Genomic DNA, 18,641 nt, shown 5'->3' on the forward strand with positions numbered 1-18,641 from the left:
TCACCCCTAAAAAGCTCCTAGAGTTATTGAATTTCAAGTATTGCCTGCAGTTGCTGTGGCAGTAACAAACCAATGATTTTGTGGATGTTCCTTGCTCCTGATCTAGAACCTTAGGAATAATTACTCCTCTGGGACCTAATTAGCATCGGGGACCTAATAATTAGTTTGTAGTGTAGTGAATTGAATGAGTGAACCCCAAGGTATTGTTACAATAGTTTACAGTCACAAAAATGACCCTGAATCTCCAGTACCATACTGGAGAGGACAGAGCATAGATAGTGAAACCATTCCTTTATTACTGCTATCAAGATAAAGAAACCTGTCTCTTCACACTCCTTCTTCACACTTTCATAAGTGTTGAAAGAATTCAGAGGCATGGAAAGTCAGTGGAGACTAGAAAATTAACAGAATTCTTCATGGATGAGGCAGACTGTAGAAGTTAGATAAGTGAAGAGAAGGAAATGATCTTATTCCAAATAAAGGTAACAACTTGCTCTTTATTCTGTTCTAAATGGCTATAAATATGAAGTAATTTTGACTCTCTAGACTTTAGTCTTTTTCTGTAAATGAGGGATTTGTATTAGAATGACCTATATAATTCCTTCCAGCTGATTCTCTCATGCAACTTGATCACCCTTGACTGTTCAGTTCAATTCCCACCTATTGCTTTTTGCAAATCTATTGTGAACCATACTAGTACAAATATAATTAGTAGTTATGAGTCACATAGAACTATCATCTAACTCACACACAGGAAGCAGTTCCAGGGCTTACTAGAATTTTCACAGAATGGGGCATTGTACTTACAGTGTAATGACAACTTCAGGCTGCCAATTCTAATCTATGCCTCCACCCTCCACAGTCTCAGGTTATTATTTTAACCCTAGGGAATTGAACTTTTTTCCTTCAAATAACTTTGCTACCTATGGTAGTCTCATGTTCCCACAGTATCATTATAGAAAACAAGTCTCAGGAGGTCTTAGCTTTAGTTTGGTCCAGAAAAGGGACTGATTTCAGTATTCAAGGTTATTTAGCCAAAGAATTAAAAGGTGAAGATGATAGCTTCTGGCACATTGATGGAAATTTTGAGGAAGTGAAATGCTGATAACATCTGCTTCCTATTTGCTGTAGATATAGGACCAATTGGTGCTGGTGATTAAGGGCAAGTAATAAGAATAGAAGGGGAGAATACATCTGAGTCAAGGAAGGTATGGTTCAAACAGAGAGAGAATCAGAAAGGAATAAGTAATCAGACTGTCTTTTTAGAGACTACCCAAGCAATTCATCCATGATAGCAAAACCACAAAGGGCTAGCATGGAGATGGACAGGTATAATAATGAACAAAGTAGCAGGTATTAGAATGTACCTGGTCTCAGCTGTAATACCTCTGCCCAGAGCAAAGCAGAGTATCAGTGTGTCTTTTTAGAGTATCAGTGTACCTCATTCAGTTGCAATGGATATCAATTATCAATTAAACTAGCAAATATTTATTAAGTGCCTACCATGTGCTAGTCATTGTTTCAAAGTTATGGGAATATAAAGACAAAAGTGAAATAATTCCTTCCCTCAAGGAACTTAATTCTAATGGGAGAAGCAATTTATATATTCATATATATATATACATATATACATACATACACACATATATCACATAATCAAAATACAGATAAATATACTTGGGGAAAAGTGTTCTAGTAACTGGGAATAAAGAATGGCTTCATTCCTGATAAATGCTGTGTTTAAACTGAGTATTGGAGTAGGGATTCCAGAAGGCAGATATTCAGGGGGGCATAGACAATAGGAAGACCCAGAGTGAGAAATTGGAGTGGTCTGTGTACAGAACAGCAAGTTGTGTAGGGGTTCAGTAGGGGTTGAATTTTAGGACACAAGAAGAGTTATATACAAGAAGAGTCAAAAGACAGAAAGGGGTTAGGCTGTAAAGAAATTTCATTGTGAAACCAAATGGTTTAAATTTGATTCTAGATTCAACAGGGAGTAACTGGAATTATCTACCAAAGTAGATGGGGGGATGTGAAATGATCAGACCTGCATACAAGAAAATCAGGCTTGTTGCAATTGTGTGGAGGATAGGTTGGAGTTGAAAGAGGCTTGTGGAGGTGTAGAGGTAAAATAGGAGTCTTTTTTTTTTAATTGTTCAGGGAAGTGATGATCAGAGTCTGAATCAGAGTGGTAGCTGTGTGGTTGGAGAGTAGGGAACTCATGAGAAAGTTATTGCATAGACAGAAAGGGAAAGTTTTGGCAATTGATAGGATATGTGGAATGAGTGAGAGGAAGGAATTGAGAATCTTACCAAAGTTTAGAACCTTAGTAGCCAGAAAAATTGTGATGTCCTAAATAGTAATAGTGCAATTCCACATAAGGGAGGATTTGGAAGGAGAGATAATGAGTTCTATTTTGGACATGTTGAGTTTGAGATGCCTAAATATCCTTCTGCTTGAGGACAAAAATGGAAACAAGTGGCCTAACTTCACCATTTTTATCTATACTTCTCTTACAACTGCCCCATTTCACAGTGTTCTATCTAGAATAACATTCTCCTCCTTTATTGTTGTATGATCCTACCACATGCAGAAATGTATCTTAAAGTCTATCTCCTCCAGGATGTCTTTCTGGACCAAACACAGATAAATTTCAATACAACTTTTATCTGGAAAAAATAACACATCCTACTTTCCTTAACCCTTTCCTGCCCACAAATCACTTCTGAGTAGAAAGGAAGAACAAATCATCTCATGGAGCATTTCTGCTGAGACAATGTTCCTTTATACAAGTTTATAATAGTTACCCTCTTTGCTCTGCAAAGGAAGGGAGAAAAGGAGGTGAGGAGGGAGGAAGAGAAGAAAATAGCACCCCTATAAATATTATCTCCCTGGAAGGTAAGTACCACTATTATTTGCATTTTACAGTTAAGGAAACTAAAGTTGAGTGGTTAAGTGAACTGTCCTAGATCACAACAGCTAGCAAGTATGAGACCAGAAGTGAACTCAGGTCTTTCTGACTTCACATGTAAGATTCTATCTACTAAGCTTTTCCCAGGATATATGGTATCCTCAGCACCTACCACAGTACTTGGAACAAAATAAGTATTTATAAATGCTTATTGCTAGATTTTTCTGAGCAGTGAATACATGAGTAGTAAAATGTATCAAATCTGGAAGAAATGGTCTTTGATTCCACCTCAGATTTTCCTAGCTTTGTGATCTTGAAACATTAACCACTATTAGACCTGGTTCCTTTATTACTTTATTATACCATATCTCACAGATATATTTTGAGGATCAAATAAGATAATGTTTGTATAGTATTTTATAGAATTTAAATGTCAGTCACTATTATTATGCTTACACACAGCCATTTTATATGAATTAATTTTAGATGCCTGGTCTTTTTTGTCCCTCTAAGACTATAAAAGCTTTCAGGGTAGGAACTCAATATTTTAATACCTGTGATGGCATAACTGAGCCATGAATATGAAAGATACATAATAAATGTTATATGACTATTCCTGTCAATGAAAATGATTTGAGAAGGTTAAAGCTGAGATAGATCTAGAGATGATGTGGTTCAACCTATTGCCTCACTGTAATGCTGATGAAGCAGAGCAAAGAGGGAGGCTGTTATTAACTGGTATAAAAGAGCATTATCTTAGCCAGATGAACTGTCATCTTGCTAATATGTAGCACTATTTCCTTTGTAATTTTTATCTGACTTAATGTCTCCTACCTATCTTTTTCTCAGTTTGCTGGGATGACCTTTATTTTAATTATGCCTTCCTAGTTCTTTGAATTTGTACCCTCTGAACTCTAACAGACATTGCCATTCATTTTTCCACTTACTGTCTCACAGTGTACCAAAGTTTATGATGATTCCCCCCCCAGGGTTTTCTCCATTGGATGCTTTTTAATTGCTCTAATTACTTCTTCCATAACAACTAGTTGGTTTAATCACTAGAAAGTAAGAGGCAGATAGCAGAGCTAAGGAGGTATTGATATATTACAGAAATACAAAGACCTGTCTAGACTCTGTCTTCCCTTTACAAAGTGACAAAAAAAAAAAACCTCTTTGAGGGCTGGCTAGGTGGCACAGTGGATAGAGCACCGGCCCTGGAGTCAGGAGTACCTGAGTTCAAATCCAGCCTCAGACACTTAATAATTACCTAGCTGTGTGGCCTTGGGCAAGCCACTTAACTCCACTGCCTAGCAAAAAACAAAAACAGAAACAAAAAAAAAATAAAAAAATTGGAAAGGGATGGGCTGATCATGCATTTGGTGAAGATTGGCCATGCCTCAATGACCCTAAAAACATAGCTTATTAGCCATCTGGGAGAAATTTTTTTAGTGTGATTCCTGCACTTCTGCCAAATAGCAGTGCTTGGAGGGGTCTTTATCTTATCTCATTCCCCATTCAACAATGAACAGAGTCACACTCTACAGATAGACTTAGACTCTTAGAGTCAGTTTGTTATCATAGCTTCAAGGATTAAGATTGTTGTCCACAGAGAAAAGAACAGGCAATGAATTCAAGAGAGAACTGTCCCTATCAATTGAGAATTGAGCTGCAGATTGGAGCAGACCCAGGGTATACAATTGAATGACTTACCAAAGTGGGAGCAATCTGAGAACACCACAAAAAGAGAAATATTATTGGGGTTCTGCAGAACTAGAGGCATTAGTTACTTTGCTCCACAATTGTTCCTTAATGTGAGTCTCATTACCAATGTACTTTATATTTGTGTCCACATCCTCATACTGATGTCTGCATTTGTGAGAGAGAATATTTTATTATTATGGAAGGAATGTTTTGAAGTCACTGTTTAAACTGCTATCTTAATAAAAGCTTATTAAATTAACATTAAATGTAAGCATGTCATTTGTAATTTGTAGTTTTAGTCATGCAGATTCATTGGATTCTCTTGAATAGTATTCTTGTGTCATGTCCTTATAGACTCAACTTGCAATCTTTGGAGTACAGAGTTAAAGAGGTAGTACATAAAGGAGGAATCTAGCATAGTAGATTGATGATTTTGGAATCATGAAGACTTAAGGTCAAGTTCTGACTCTGACATACACTATGTCACCATAGTTAAATTAATTTTGAGAGCCACAAGCCCTTTCCTAAGACTATAAGAACTGTTGGATTATTTCTATTCAGTATAAGGAAATAGCTTCTAACAATCAGAGCCATCCAGAAATGAAATGATCTGCTTATGGATATACTAAGTTTCCTTTTATTGGTGGTGATAGTTGAATAACCATTTGTCAGGGACATTATAGATGAGATTAATGCCTTGGACAGGTCTTATACTAAATGGCATATGGGGTTCTTTCAAAATCTAAGGGTGTGTGACTGTACTTTAAATCCATGATTAATTGCCTAAAGAGTGATATAATGACACACAGAATTATAATTTTAAAGAGATAATGTGAGAAAGAGTGATTGATCTGGAATTATAGAACTTAGGTTCAAATCCTGACTTTGCAATTTTGATTAAGTGACTAAATCTTATTGGACATCAGCTACTTCATCTGTAAATGAAGGAGGTAGAGTAGACGATTTTGTGAAAACAATTTCTGCAAGCCAAAGAGGTTACGGAAAGTTAATGGAAGGAGAAGAGCTTGAGCTAATCTTAAAAGAAAGTAGAATTAGGACTGATGAGATGTAAACTCCTTGAGAAGGAGATGGTCCAATGGATAGAGTGCTAAATCTGGAGTCAGGAAGATTTATCTTGAGTTCAACTCTGGCCTTAGATATTTACAAAATGTGTGACTTTGGACAAATCACTTAACACAGTGTGCCTCAGTTTCCACATCTGTAAAATGAAATGGAGAAAGAAATGACAAACTATTCAGGATCTTTGCTAAAAAAAAACAACCCAAATGAGGTCATAGAGTTGGATATGACTGAAAAAAATGACAGAACAACAAAATCCTTGAAGATCAGAACTATTTTGTTTTTGTATTTGTATTCCTAGGGCTAGACATGGTATTGTGGTTGGCTTGTTTGTTTTCATTTTTGACTAGATTTAATTTATATAAGGAACTTTCACTGAGAGAACTTCACCAATGTGGATCTGAACTGATTTTACAACTTATAGATTTAAAGAGTTTCCTGAGGCAGAGGTTAAGTGACATTGTCCAGTATGGGTAGGGCTTAAATTCAAGTCTTATTGATTCCAGTTCTTAAGAAATGGTGGTGGTTGAATGTTATATATGAGTTTCAGAAGTAGACTAGTTACAATTAGAGAGAAATTGGGAGGAATAACTTCTTCACACCATATTTTACTTCAGTCCATTTTGTCCAAACATCATCTCACCTGCTGCTCTGCCTCTTGGGTTAGATACATACCCTGGATATTTTAATCCTTTTTTTTTCTGGGGTTTATTTTATTATTGTCCTCCTGCCCACCCTCCCATATCCTGAATTGTAGATCTCTTTATTTCACTTAATACTTTCTTAACATATTTTCACCCAGCCATCTTACCCATTGGTACATACTGTTCTTCTTTCCCTGTCTTCTAAGTTCTGAAATCAGGATCAAATCACCTCTTTCTCTGCTGCTGGAGTATGTTAATCTACTCCCCTATTACCCTATTTATTATCTCTGTAATTTTCTGGATCAAATTACTCCTTTCTGGTCACGACATCCCCATGTGTATACTCTCCCATTATGATACAAGTTCCATGAGTATAATGACTCTCTTTGTATTTGTATTTATAGAGCCAGTACAATGCTTGACCCATGTGAGATCTTAATAAATGGTTTTTAATCCATTAATTCAATGAAAACCAATTGTCTCTTTCTCTCTCCTACATCCCCATAGTTGAAACAATCAATTTCATGTTCACAGGGGTTGTAGATCTAGCACTCCCTCTTTTTTACAAAAAGAGAAATTGAGACCTTGAGAGGTTACTCTACATAATTAGGATCTGTTACTGTATCTAGATAATCCAACTCACCTTGCTTCCACTGAAGTGTTATCTTTGAATGCTCCATTTACAATTAATTGTTCTTTTCTGTAGTTACAACTACAGCAAATTTCTCTCTCTGCAAAACATCACCCAGGGTCAATAAAATTAATAAAATATTGACCACTTCTCTTTAGGTCATGTTTTGTTGAGCAAACAAAATAGAGACAGTGCTAAATAACTTGTATATAATAAATAGCTCACAAATTGTACATCAGAAAGGCTTTGGATTCCTCTGGGTTCTGTGGACTTTGTGTTGCAGTACAATGTGATTAAGTTTGAATGGGCTCATTATAAACAATTTGTTAAATCAACAGTTACTGTTTATATGTGAACCAGAGGGGTAAAAATCAGTGGGGTTTCCACTACAGACATTTCCACATTCCCTTTAAATGGGATCTTCTGTGCTTAGGAAAGCCTTAATTAGGAGATTTTTGACTCTGTACGGCTGACCCCATTTCATGAGAAAACCACTTCAGACACTAGTATTAGAAATTAAACCAGATGTTTGACTCATTTCTGTGATCCCAGATATACTGTATAGCTTTTGGTGGTCTGAACATATGAAAGTGACTCTCTAAACACTTATTGTACTCAATGTAATTATAAATGACTATTGAATATTGACTATACCATTTAATCTCTCTGGTTTCACTTTCTTCACCTAGAAAATGGGAATAATGCCTTATTATATAATAGTAAAGAGTTGGAAAATATATATGATGAAATGTGATGATAGCCCAAGGCTCAGAGGCTGGCTAATATTTTAGATTACAATGCAAAAAAAATTTTTTTTGGATGTGTTTCTGACTCAGGTCAATCTCCTGGTGGTTGGGTTAGGTATTACAACAAAACAAGGCATATGTATGTCCTTCAACTTTTAGCAAAAATAGATTTACTGAGTTATAGCAGAAGTATATTCAACAAGGAACAGCACCAAAGCCACCTTAGTTGGTTCAACTAAGTGAAGCTTCCATTCCTGAGTTACTTATCATGATTTACAACTATGTCTCAGAGTATTCCTGGAACTTCTTGTGGCTACTTTGTAATGAGAAAGTAACCTCAGTAGTCAGATCCTTTAGACCAGCAGATGACAAACTATGATATATTCAAATTATTTATCTTTTACACAGGTGATCTTGATCTTATTGATTGGCATGTCTAACTCTTTCACATTCAGCTCCCTTCCCCATCCTTATCCTTTCCTTGGTCACTAAAGTCACTCCTTGGTGGATGTAAAAAATTATATTCATCAGCTCAAGCCAAAGATAAATTTTTAAAAATACTTTAAGAGACTTAGGGTAAAATTGGTAAGTGTATGTTATACACAAAGGGCAGCATAATGTGTAGTGGATAGAGACCTTATCTCTGATTCAGGAAGATTTGAATACAAGTCCTGCCTCTGACACATAGTGACTATTCAACCCTGGGCATATCATGGTGAGCTCAGTGTCAGAATAACTTCTCTAAGATTAAATTTGGATTTAAATATTTCGTTCTACTTTAGTAGTGGGATTCCTAATTGAGAACTCCCTATAGCAATTAAATAGCAGATCTAGTCCAAAAAATATCATAATATATATATGTGTATATATATATGTATATATATATACATATATATATATACACATACACATGTGTGGAAATATATTGATATGCATCCATGTATTCCTTACAGAAAAGACAGACCTATTTGAGCAAAAAATCCATGGACATCCTGTTCTAAGATCTCCCTGTCTTAATGACTGAAGAACCAAAAAGCACTTAGAAGCTAAAGTAGCTTGCTTCTGTTTACTTTTTATGCCATTTTTTAGTACCACTTTTATTTAATAAATGGATTTCGACTATATAATATCTGCAGCCATAGTCTTATGCAGTCCCATCCTAAATCCCCTTCTTTTCCAAGAGCATTTTAGAATCATAGATTTAGAACTGGAAGGAATTTTAGAGTCCATGGAGTCCAGTCTACTTATGCGGAGGAAACTGAGCCCAGAGAGGTTAAATGACTTGCCTACTAGCTCATAGGTAGTAAGTGACTGAGATAGAATTTCACTTAGATTTTCCTGAATCCAAATCATGTCCTACCTCCTAGATTATACTACCTCTTTTGCAATCCATTGCTCCAGATACACATGACCAGAGGAGGATCATCCTTGTAGTTAGCAATTTGCAGGGTGCTCCTCAAGGTGAACATTTTTCTTCTTCATTAGATTTTTTTTCTCCAAAGGATTTTTAGGACCCTTCTCCATGAGGGTTCCATAAGGACTGTCTCCAGGACTGCATAGTGGCTGCATTATCCACCTCTCTTTAAATTGAATTTGCTTCAGCAAGGACATTTTTTCTACTGAAAAGCATTTAGACACAGAGAAGCAAGACAGCTTTGAGAGTTACATATTGAATTGATTTCATTCTTGAAAGGAAAAGCAAGCTAGACATAACAGAGATTTGCAGTTTCAGGTCCAATTCTCTTTTCTTGTCTTACTTTGTATATGGAAATGTTTATTTTATTGAGAATTTGTTAAGTTCAGAATAAAAAATAAAATTTGAAAGGGGAAAAAAAAGAGAAATGCATCTAGATCAAAAGGTTGGTAAATTAGGCATCACTTAAGTGGTCATTATCATCCTAATCTACTTATCTTTTATTTGCCCTGTCTGATGCTCCACAGGGTACTTTAATGTTTCTAAGTTATGAGAAAAAAGGAGACAGACTTGGAAAGAGTGTTGATGGAGCTCTTCTGGATTCATTGTGAGATTATATGACTCCAAAGAAGCATGAAGAGTGAAAACAGCTGTCAAAAGACTCTTGCAAGTTTAGCTTAGTTGATTTTTCTCCCAGAAGTTCTATCTCTTCTTTATGAACCATGCCTTCATTAGTACCATTGCCATCACCATTGTCACTATCATCTTCTTCTCATCACATCATCATCATTGATCACATTTGAGATTCACAGAACATTTCACCCATTCATTCAATATTCAGAAAAAGTATTAAGCGCCTACTTTATACAATGTACCATGCTAGGTAATTTTTTCCCCCAAAGAGGATGGTGATTAGAAGGGGGGACATTTTTCAGGCTATTATATAACATAAATCAATTTATTATATCAAAGTGGATGGGCTCAGTAATGGTAATTTAATAGCAACTTAAGAAGTAAATAAGGGCAACATCGGAAAAGCAAGAGTCATTTTCCTGCCTGCAAGGAATTTACATCCTATTGGTCTTGGGGGGGAAAAGTGTACAAAGTGTTGTATTTAATTACAAAGACAGGTAAATAAAAAAAATAAATACAATGTAAATTCAAAGCAGTTTATTTAGAGTTGAGAGAAGTAGAGGACACTAGCAAGTATGGGTCTAGAAAAGGCTTTGTGTAGGAAGTGGCACTTGAGTTGGTTTTGGAAGATGTAAGGGATTGAAGAAAGCAGAAGTGAGATAGAAGTACATTCCAGGCATGGGGAATAGTATGGAAAAACAGAGAGTTATAATTTATAATGTCCAGTTTCTGGATGACCAAACCAAAAAGTTTGTTCTTAACCCAGAGTGCATAAAAGAGAGTAATGTGTTGTTGTTCAGCTATGTCTAACTCTTTATGACCCCATTTGGTAAAGATGCTGAAATGGTTTGCCATTTCCTTTGCAAATTCATTTTTACAATTGAGAAAACTGAGGGAAACAGGATTAAATGACTTGCCCATGTTCACACAACTAATAGTTGTTTGAGGTCATATTTGAATTCAGGAAAATGAGAAACTAAGACAAACATGCCCAAGGTCATGTAGTTATTAAGTGTATGAGGCCAGATTTGAACTCACAAAAATGAGTCTTATTGACTTTGAACTGTATCCACTGCACTACCGTCTCCAATTTATATACCAAATTGATATTCCTAAAGTACAATTCTGTATGTCAATCCTTCACTGGACCATTACTGAACCTCCCCTTGCCTTTATCTTTTATCATAATTTATGTAACTTTCATTCATTTAGCTTATGCTAATTTTCATATTATTATAACTTGCACATAGAAAGTATTTAATATATAATGAATTAAATCGAAGTGAATAATTTCAATCTCCTGATTAAAAACTTACTATGGCTTTCCTTAGAAGCAGTTGTTCTCAAACTGTTTTGGTCTCTGAACCCCTATTTTTACTCTTAAAAATTATTGAGAATGTCCTAAAGAACTTTTTAAAATATCTCTCAGTATTTACTAGAGTAAAAATGAAAACATCTTTGCATTACTATGAAAAATAATTTTCTGGATCTCCTGAAAGAGTCTCAAGGACACCCCTGGCCCCTCAGGTATCCTCTGACCATGCTTTGAGAACCACTGATTTCAGCTTACAAGTACTGTCCACTCCAGTCTTGCCATTGTCATGTCATATTCTTTACTATCTTAGTCTAAGACTTTTTATGTTCTTTTTTTCCTAATTAGCTGACCCCATTCCTTTTTGCCTATCCATCTATATCCTATACTAGGTTTCAAAGTCCAGCTTAGACCTCTTATCTTCTATGTAGACTACTCTGCCTCCTTTGCCCAACACTATTGCCTCCCTCTAATAATCTATAGGCTTCACGACCCTCCACATATTTGAACATTTAAACACTGTTATATTGTTCTCCAATTGTTTGTTGTTCAATTCCTAATTTAAGCTCTAGCCTATTCTATTTTCCATTGTCCCTCAAAAGCTAATTCAGTAGCAAATACTCATTAAAGATAAATATAGAATTATATTTGTTCAACCCAAACTTTGTGACATAGTAATTTCTCTGTCATAACCCACATGACTGGAATCCTTGGCAGAATTTAGAAATATCAGGATGTTTTCTTTGAAAATACTTTTTTGTCTAAGACAAATTCATCAAAGAATACATTTTAGGTGAGTTAAAAAGCTATTGCAGAAGTCACTAATCTCACAATTGAAAAGGTCTAAAGGGTTCCATCCTATATGCCATTCTATATGTCATTAACCCTATTCTAATCCCTACCCTTCAATCCCAAAATTCAAAATGATCAAAATCAAAACTTAAAAAAATATCCATTTCCCCTCTTCTCTCAAAATAATGGCTACAACATCAGTAAGGAACAATTGGTTACTCTAGTTAACATACCAAAAGATAGATCACAGTCTTCTCTAAGGAAGGAAGGTGGTTTATGGAAAAATTTGAACTTAGGTATCAGTTGTTCCTTGATTGTGGGTAATCTTAGGCAAATAACTTAATCTTAGTCTCAGTTTCCTTATCTGTAAAATAATAGAGTTGGAATAGATAATCATCAGTGTTTAAGGATTATTGTGAAGATCAGATGAGATAGCTGATAAAACAATCTTCAGATTATAAAGTGCTATATAATTGTTATCATCATAATCATTATCATCATCATCATCATCAAAACACTGTTTCAATGATCACAGATAAGTAGTATTAAATCCTATTTGATACTCAATGGAGGATCATCACTTCTTGGTCTTTTGTCCAAACTCATCTGAGATTTTGTGGTTATTGCTGTTGTCTCTACTTCATTCTTGAAGAAGACCAGGACATCAGGGAAATGATTCTAAGACATGCAAGTGAATTGGATTTAAGGGAGGGGAGCACCTGAGATCTAGAGAGATGGGATTTAAAACCAGATTTTCCTAACTACCAGTCCTATAGTCTATCCACTATAATGGCTACCACAAGTATGGAATGATTCAGAATGACTGAAATCAAAGTCTCTAAAAATGGACAAAAGCATTAAAGATCATCTAATTCAATTCACTAATCTTACAGATGAAGAGACTGAACCCCAAAGAAGGGAAATGATTTAGCCATATTTACACAAGGTGACTGCTTCTGCTTCTTTGCATGAGAAATTCTCTTCTTTATCCATTTGATGTGATTAAACACATCTATTTCTAGTACTTAGGTGTGAGGGCAAGTTACTTGTCCCTATAAAGATTCAGTTGTCAGTATTTAGAAGAACCTTCAACTCATTATGAATCTTAATCATAAATCAGAGCAATGCTAAAAAAAAAGTTGAACTCTAAGCCTTGGCACTCTTCAAATGAAATAGATCATTGTTCTTTATGTTGGCCTATAACTTTACAAAGTATAAAAGAAGATATTTATAAAGTTAAACACCAATCCAATTTTAAATGAAGTTCAGTAAATAGTTGTTAAGCTTTTATTGTATGTAAGATATTCTAGAGCAACAGAGATACAAAGTAAAAATGAAACAGTCATCTCCCTCAAGGAGCAGATATTGTTTAGAGGAAAGATACAATATGTACACAGCTAAGCATAGGACAATATAATTTGAGAGCAGGGAAAAAGTATTAACAAATGTTAGGATCAGGTAAATCTTTATGAGGCAGATAGTATCTGAGGTTTGTAAGCAGATAAGCATTCTGATAAACAGAGGAGGAAAGAATACATTTTAGGTATAGAGTGGAAGGGGGACACACTGTGGGCATACATGGGGGTGGAAGATAGATAGTTGAGTTTAGGAAAAGAACCTACCTCAGATTACACTATAAGAGCTACATATAAGTTTTCTGGGGGAACTTGCCTGACCATTTTCTCAAGATCAAAAAGACCTTGCCCAAAATCCGGAACCTTGTTTGACCTTGGTGTTTTTCTATGCCTCCTACTTCTATGCAATATTCTTTACTATTCCTATTGCCCATCCTCCTACTTATCCTCTAAGCAGCATCTTATTTTCTTGTTCTCTTGTAACCCATCAAAGTTAATATTCTCTGTTTCATTATTTCATGGTATTGCTACCCCAAGATGTTAATAGATTGATTAAATAAACTAATCCTTATTGATATGTTAGTTAACTAATATATGCTGCTCTATATACCAATATTTTATTCTTCCCAAATAACAGAAGATGGTTATACTCTAGTGAAAAGGACTTTGAGGTTGGGAGCTCTGAGTTCTTGTTCAAACTCTACCACTTGCCCCTGGAGTCAGGAGTACCTGGGTTCAAATCCGGTCTCAGACACTTAATAATCACCTAGATGTGTGGCCTTGGGCAAGCCACTTAACCCCATTTGCCTTGCAAAAAAACCAAGCCAAACCAAAACAAAACAAATTCTACCACTTGAAATTCTAACCTTGGAATCAGTGGACTTGAATTTGTATCCCAATTCTGAAATCATTTATTTTGAAGTACCTAATAGGTCTAAATTTCTTCTTGTACAAAATGGACAAAGTGTCATTTAAGGTGCCTTCTAGCTCTAGAACTATGATCTTATGATTTTTTCTCCTTGGCTTCAGTTTCTTCATCTATGAAATTGAGGGACTAAATGACTTCTGCCTTTAAAATATTATAATACCATGTTATCTTAACTGTAAAAAAAAGCATTTTGAAATAACAGCAATAGTGGAAGCTAGGGAACAGAGATAGCATGATTGGGGAGTATATTTCAAGCCTTTCATTTAAATGATTTTCTTCCCTCACCACACAGAAGGGAAATTATAGGTAGAACTCTGCTGAGTTCCCTTTTAGGCGGGGTGTCATTCTGAATTAATACTGAAGATACTAGGCTGACCTAGAAATGATCAGAAAGTGGCAATGGTTCTAGTATGGACTTAAATTTGACCCAACAAAAACTCATCCCCTGCAGATATGAGACAAATATGAGTATATTTCCCTTTCTCTGTTCCCTTCTGTTTTCTTCACCAAATACCAGTATAATTTGTGATTTTAATTGGGTTTCCTGGGTTTTCCACTTCTGGGTTTGCTCCCTTTCATTTTTAACCTCCAAGGGAGGGAGAACTTAATTAACATGATGACATTCCAATTCTGTTAGCATATTGGAAATAAATGCCCCAATTCTTGTCTGATCAGATCTACCCAAAAGTACTTGAGACAGTTACCTAACCACAAAATTGATCTTAAATGGAAGTACTTGAGACAGTTACCTACCCACACAATTGATCTTGAATAGAATGATTAAGTAGTCACTTACCTAATGACTTTTTCCAAAATTCCTAAAACTCTCTGAAAACGATGTGCTGGATAAATGCTAGACCAGTAGTCAAGAAGATCTGACTCCTACCTAACCCTCTCTAGTTATTTGACTATTCAAGTTATCTTCTCAGAGTCTCAGCTTGATCATATGCAAAAATCAATCAACAAATATTTATTAAGCAACTGTTTTGTGCTAGAAACTATGTTAAATGATAAAGTAAGGTAATGGTGAGTTTATTGTTCTCTTCACAGAGCTTACATTCTAACATATGCATATGTGACTGCATTCAGAATATACATACATGCATATGTATATATGTGTGTGTGTGTGTGTGTGTGTGTGTGTGTGTATACACTTAGTTTCATCAGAGAACAAGAAAGATATGATATGGATGGGCTTACTCCATGACTTCTGAAATACTTCTATTTCCTCTGTTGTAGAAAGTAGAAGAATGTCCATAACTGGGCATCTCTTTGCTTTCCTATTTTCAAGAGGAGTATTGAGCTATAATTATCTCTGTCTATTATGTATTAGTTAATTGCAATTTATAATTACAATTCCCTTTTGGCATTCAGGATAACAGATTAACCATAGTCAATTTAGCTCCCTTCCCATCAAATTCTAATTATACAAAAGACCATCATGGATAGTAAGCAAGTATATTTATCAAAGCAAACAGCAACAGTAATTGAGGAAGTTATACAGATTAGATTAGGTTATGATAGAATACATAAGACAAAAATACTCTGCAACTCCAGAGTTGCAGTTTAACCAAAGAGAGAATAGTCTCATCTAGGAAGTCCATTCTTAGCAGTCTCTGGGGGTTTAGGTGATAAGTATTAAGGGACAAGTATCAGTGCTAATTTTCCCTAGAAACACTCTTCAAAGTCAATACTCTAATCACTTTCAAATTCTGTTCCTCTCTCTTTGAAGTGTTTCAGCCAATCAGCAGTCAAAACTCTGCCTATGTAGTATGTCATGTCAGAAACTTTTATTCAGGGGATTGCCTGAAGTTACCTGAGGTAGGAGTGAGACTACATATATCAAATGAATGCTATGTAGTTTGGAGAAGGGAAGGGACTGTGAAAATCAGAAAAAGCTTTCTGTAGAAGGTGTCATGAACTGATTTTTCTCAAGGTGCAAGGGTTAGCTGCAAGGTGAGGAATTAATAGGCCAAGGTATTCCCCATAAAAGGAAATCAAAGATTTCAAGATGTGGAAGTGAGGAAACAAAATATTCTGATATGGAGATCATCCAGTAAAAATGCAAAATACTAGGAAATGAATCTTGCAAGGAGCAGCAATTAGACTAATATGAATAAATCATAGCTTATGGAAAGAGGAGTAATTAAGAGTACAAGAGCAGGAAAGGGTCAAATTGTGAAATTCTTTAAATGCTAGGCAGAAATTATATTTGATCTTAAAAGTAATAGAGAACTAATGTAGTTTATTGAGGAGGAGGGCAATACAGTCAGAATTATACTTGTATTTGAAGGTCAAATTTTCTGTTCATTTCTGGTCTTTTCATTAGAAAAATTTGAAAGTCCTCTATTTTTGTTGAAAATTCATCTTTTCAGGGGCAGTGAGGTGGTACAGTGGATAGAGCCCCAATCCTGGTTCAAATCTAGTCTTAGACACTTACTAATTACCTAGCTGTGTGACCTTGGGCAAGTCACTTAACCCCATTGCCTTACAAAAAAACAAAAAAAGAAAATTCATCTTTTCTGGGGTAGTGAGGTGGTGCAGTGAATAGAGTAACAGCCCTGAGGTAAGGAGGACCCAACTTCAAATCCGACCTCAGTCACTTAATAATTGCCTAGCTATGTGACCTTGGGTAAGTCACTTAACTCCATTGCCTTAACTAAATAAAATTAAAAAAAAAGAAAATTCATCTTTTCCCATGAAAAAAAGTGTAATTTTGCAGGGTAGTTGATTCTTGGTTGTAATTCAGGTCTTTTCACTCTGGATTACCATATTCCAGGTCCTCTGATCTTTTAATGCAGAAGTCGTTAAGTCCTTTATAATACTGTCTGTGGTTCCTTGGTATTTAAATTGCTTCTTTTTGGTTCACTCATTCCCCTTAACCTTCCCCCCTTCCACTCTATTGCAAAAGCTTTTTCTTGACTCTTTTATGTGAAATATCTTAGCCCATTCTACTTCTCCTTTCCCTTTTCCCCAGTACATTCTCTTTTGACTCCATCTTTACAATATATGATACCTTCATATTCATGTCCCTCCTGTGCTTTGTCTAAATAAGCTCCTTGTAACTGCTCTAATAAATGAGAACGTTCATATGAGTATTATCACTATCACCTTCCCATGCAGGAATACATGCAGTTCAAAATCATTAAATCCATCAAAATTTGTTCTTCTTGTCCACCCTCTCTATGCTTCTTCTAAGTCCTGTAATTGAATATCAAACTTTCTGTTTAGTTCTGGCCATTTCAACAGGAACATTTGAAATTCCCCTATTTCATTGAATAACCATCTTTTTCCCTGGAAGAGGATGCTCAGTTTTCCTGGGTAGTTCATTCTCAGTTGAATTACAAACTCTTTTTGCCTTCTGCAATATTATAGTCCAAGTCTTACAAGCCCTTAATGTGGATGTTCTATGGGCTGTGTAATCTTTATTATAGCTCCATGATATTTGAATTGTTTCTTTCCAGTTGCCTGTAATATTTTTTCTTTGACTTCGGAGTTCTGGATTTTGGCTATAATATTCCTTGGGTTTTTTTTGGATCTCCTTCAGGAGGAGATCAGTAGATGCTCTCAATTTCTATTTTATCCTCTGCTTCTAGGATATCAGGGCAATTTTCCTGTGGAAATTTTAAAAAAATGAATTCAGGGCTCTTTTCCTGATCATGAGTTTAAGGTAGCCCAATAATTTTAAAATTTCCTCTTCTGGACCTGTTCTCCAGGTCAGTTGTTTTTCCAATGAGATATTTCATGTTTTATTCTAGTTTTCATTCCTTTGGTATTGTTTTATTGTTTCTTGATCCCTCACAGAGTCATATGCTTCCTTTAATTCCATTCTACATTTGAAAGAGTTATTTTCTTTAGGGAACTTTCTTATCTCTTTTTACATCTTGCCAATTCTGCTTTTTAAGGTACTCTTCTCTTCATTAACTTTTTGGACTGCTTTTTTCCATTTGACCTAAACTGGTTTTTAACATGTTGTTTTCTTTGGCATTTTTTTGGTATTTCCTTGACTAAGCTGTTGACTTAGTTTTCCTGTTTTTCCTGAATTGATCTCATTTCTCTTCCCATTTCCCCCTCCACCTCCCTTATTTGTTTTTCGAAATCTTTTTTGAGTTCTTCCAGAACCTGAGATAAATTCCTGTTTCTCTTGGAGACTTTGGATACAGAAGTTTGGACTTTGTCATCTTCTGAATATGTGTTTTGATCCATCATGAGACCAAAGTAATTGTCTATGGACAGGTTCCTTTGTTTCTGTTTACTCATTTCCCCTGCTTGTGCCCTGGTTTTGAGGTGCTTCCCAAGCTTTTGAGTGTTATTGGGACACCCCTGAAAGTACCTCAGTTCCTTTAATGTCTTATGAAAAACTCTGACTGCTCTCCTGACCTGCGATCTAGTCTGAGGATGACCACAACCATTCCCCTCTGCCCTGGAGCTGTGATAAAGGTCCCTACTCTATGGCAATGGGAGGCCCAAGACTGAGACCAGAGTTTGAATATG

The 18,641-nt window shown here is 35.6% G+C and overlaps 1 long non-coding RNA gene across 1 annotated transcript in view; it reads left to right on the plus strand.

Moving 5' to 3' along the window:
- The first annotated feature begins 2,366 nt into the window (after window positions 1–2,366).
- The window catches only part of LOC141495245 (uncharacterized), a 97,285-nt gene continuing 81,010 nt past the window's right edge, over window positions 2,367–18,641 (plus strand). The window contains exon 1 of the long non-coding RNA XR_012470708.1: window positions 2,367–2,898. This is a non-coding gene — a long non-coding RNA (uncharacterized LOC141495245). The remainder of the gene's footprint in view (window positions 2,899–18,641) is intronic.

Source organism: Macrotis lagotis, chromosome 8, assembly GCF_037893015.1.
Source record: "Macrotis lagotis isolate mMagLag1 chromosome 8, bilby.v1.9.chrom.fasta, whole genome shotgun sequence".
Lineage (NCBI taxonomy): Eukaryota > Metazoa > Chordata > Mammalia > Peramelemorphia > Peramelidae > Macrotis > Macrotis lagotis.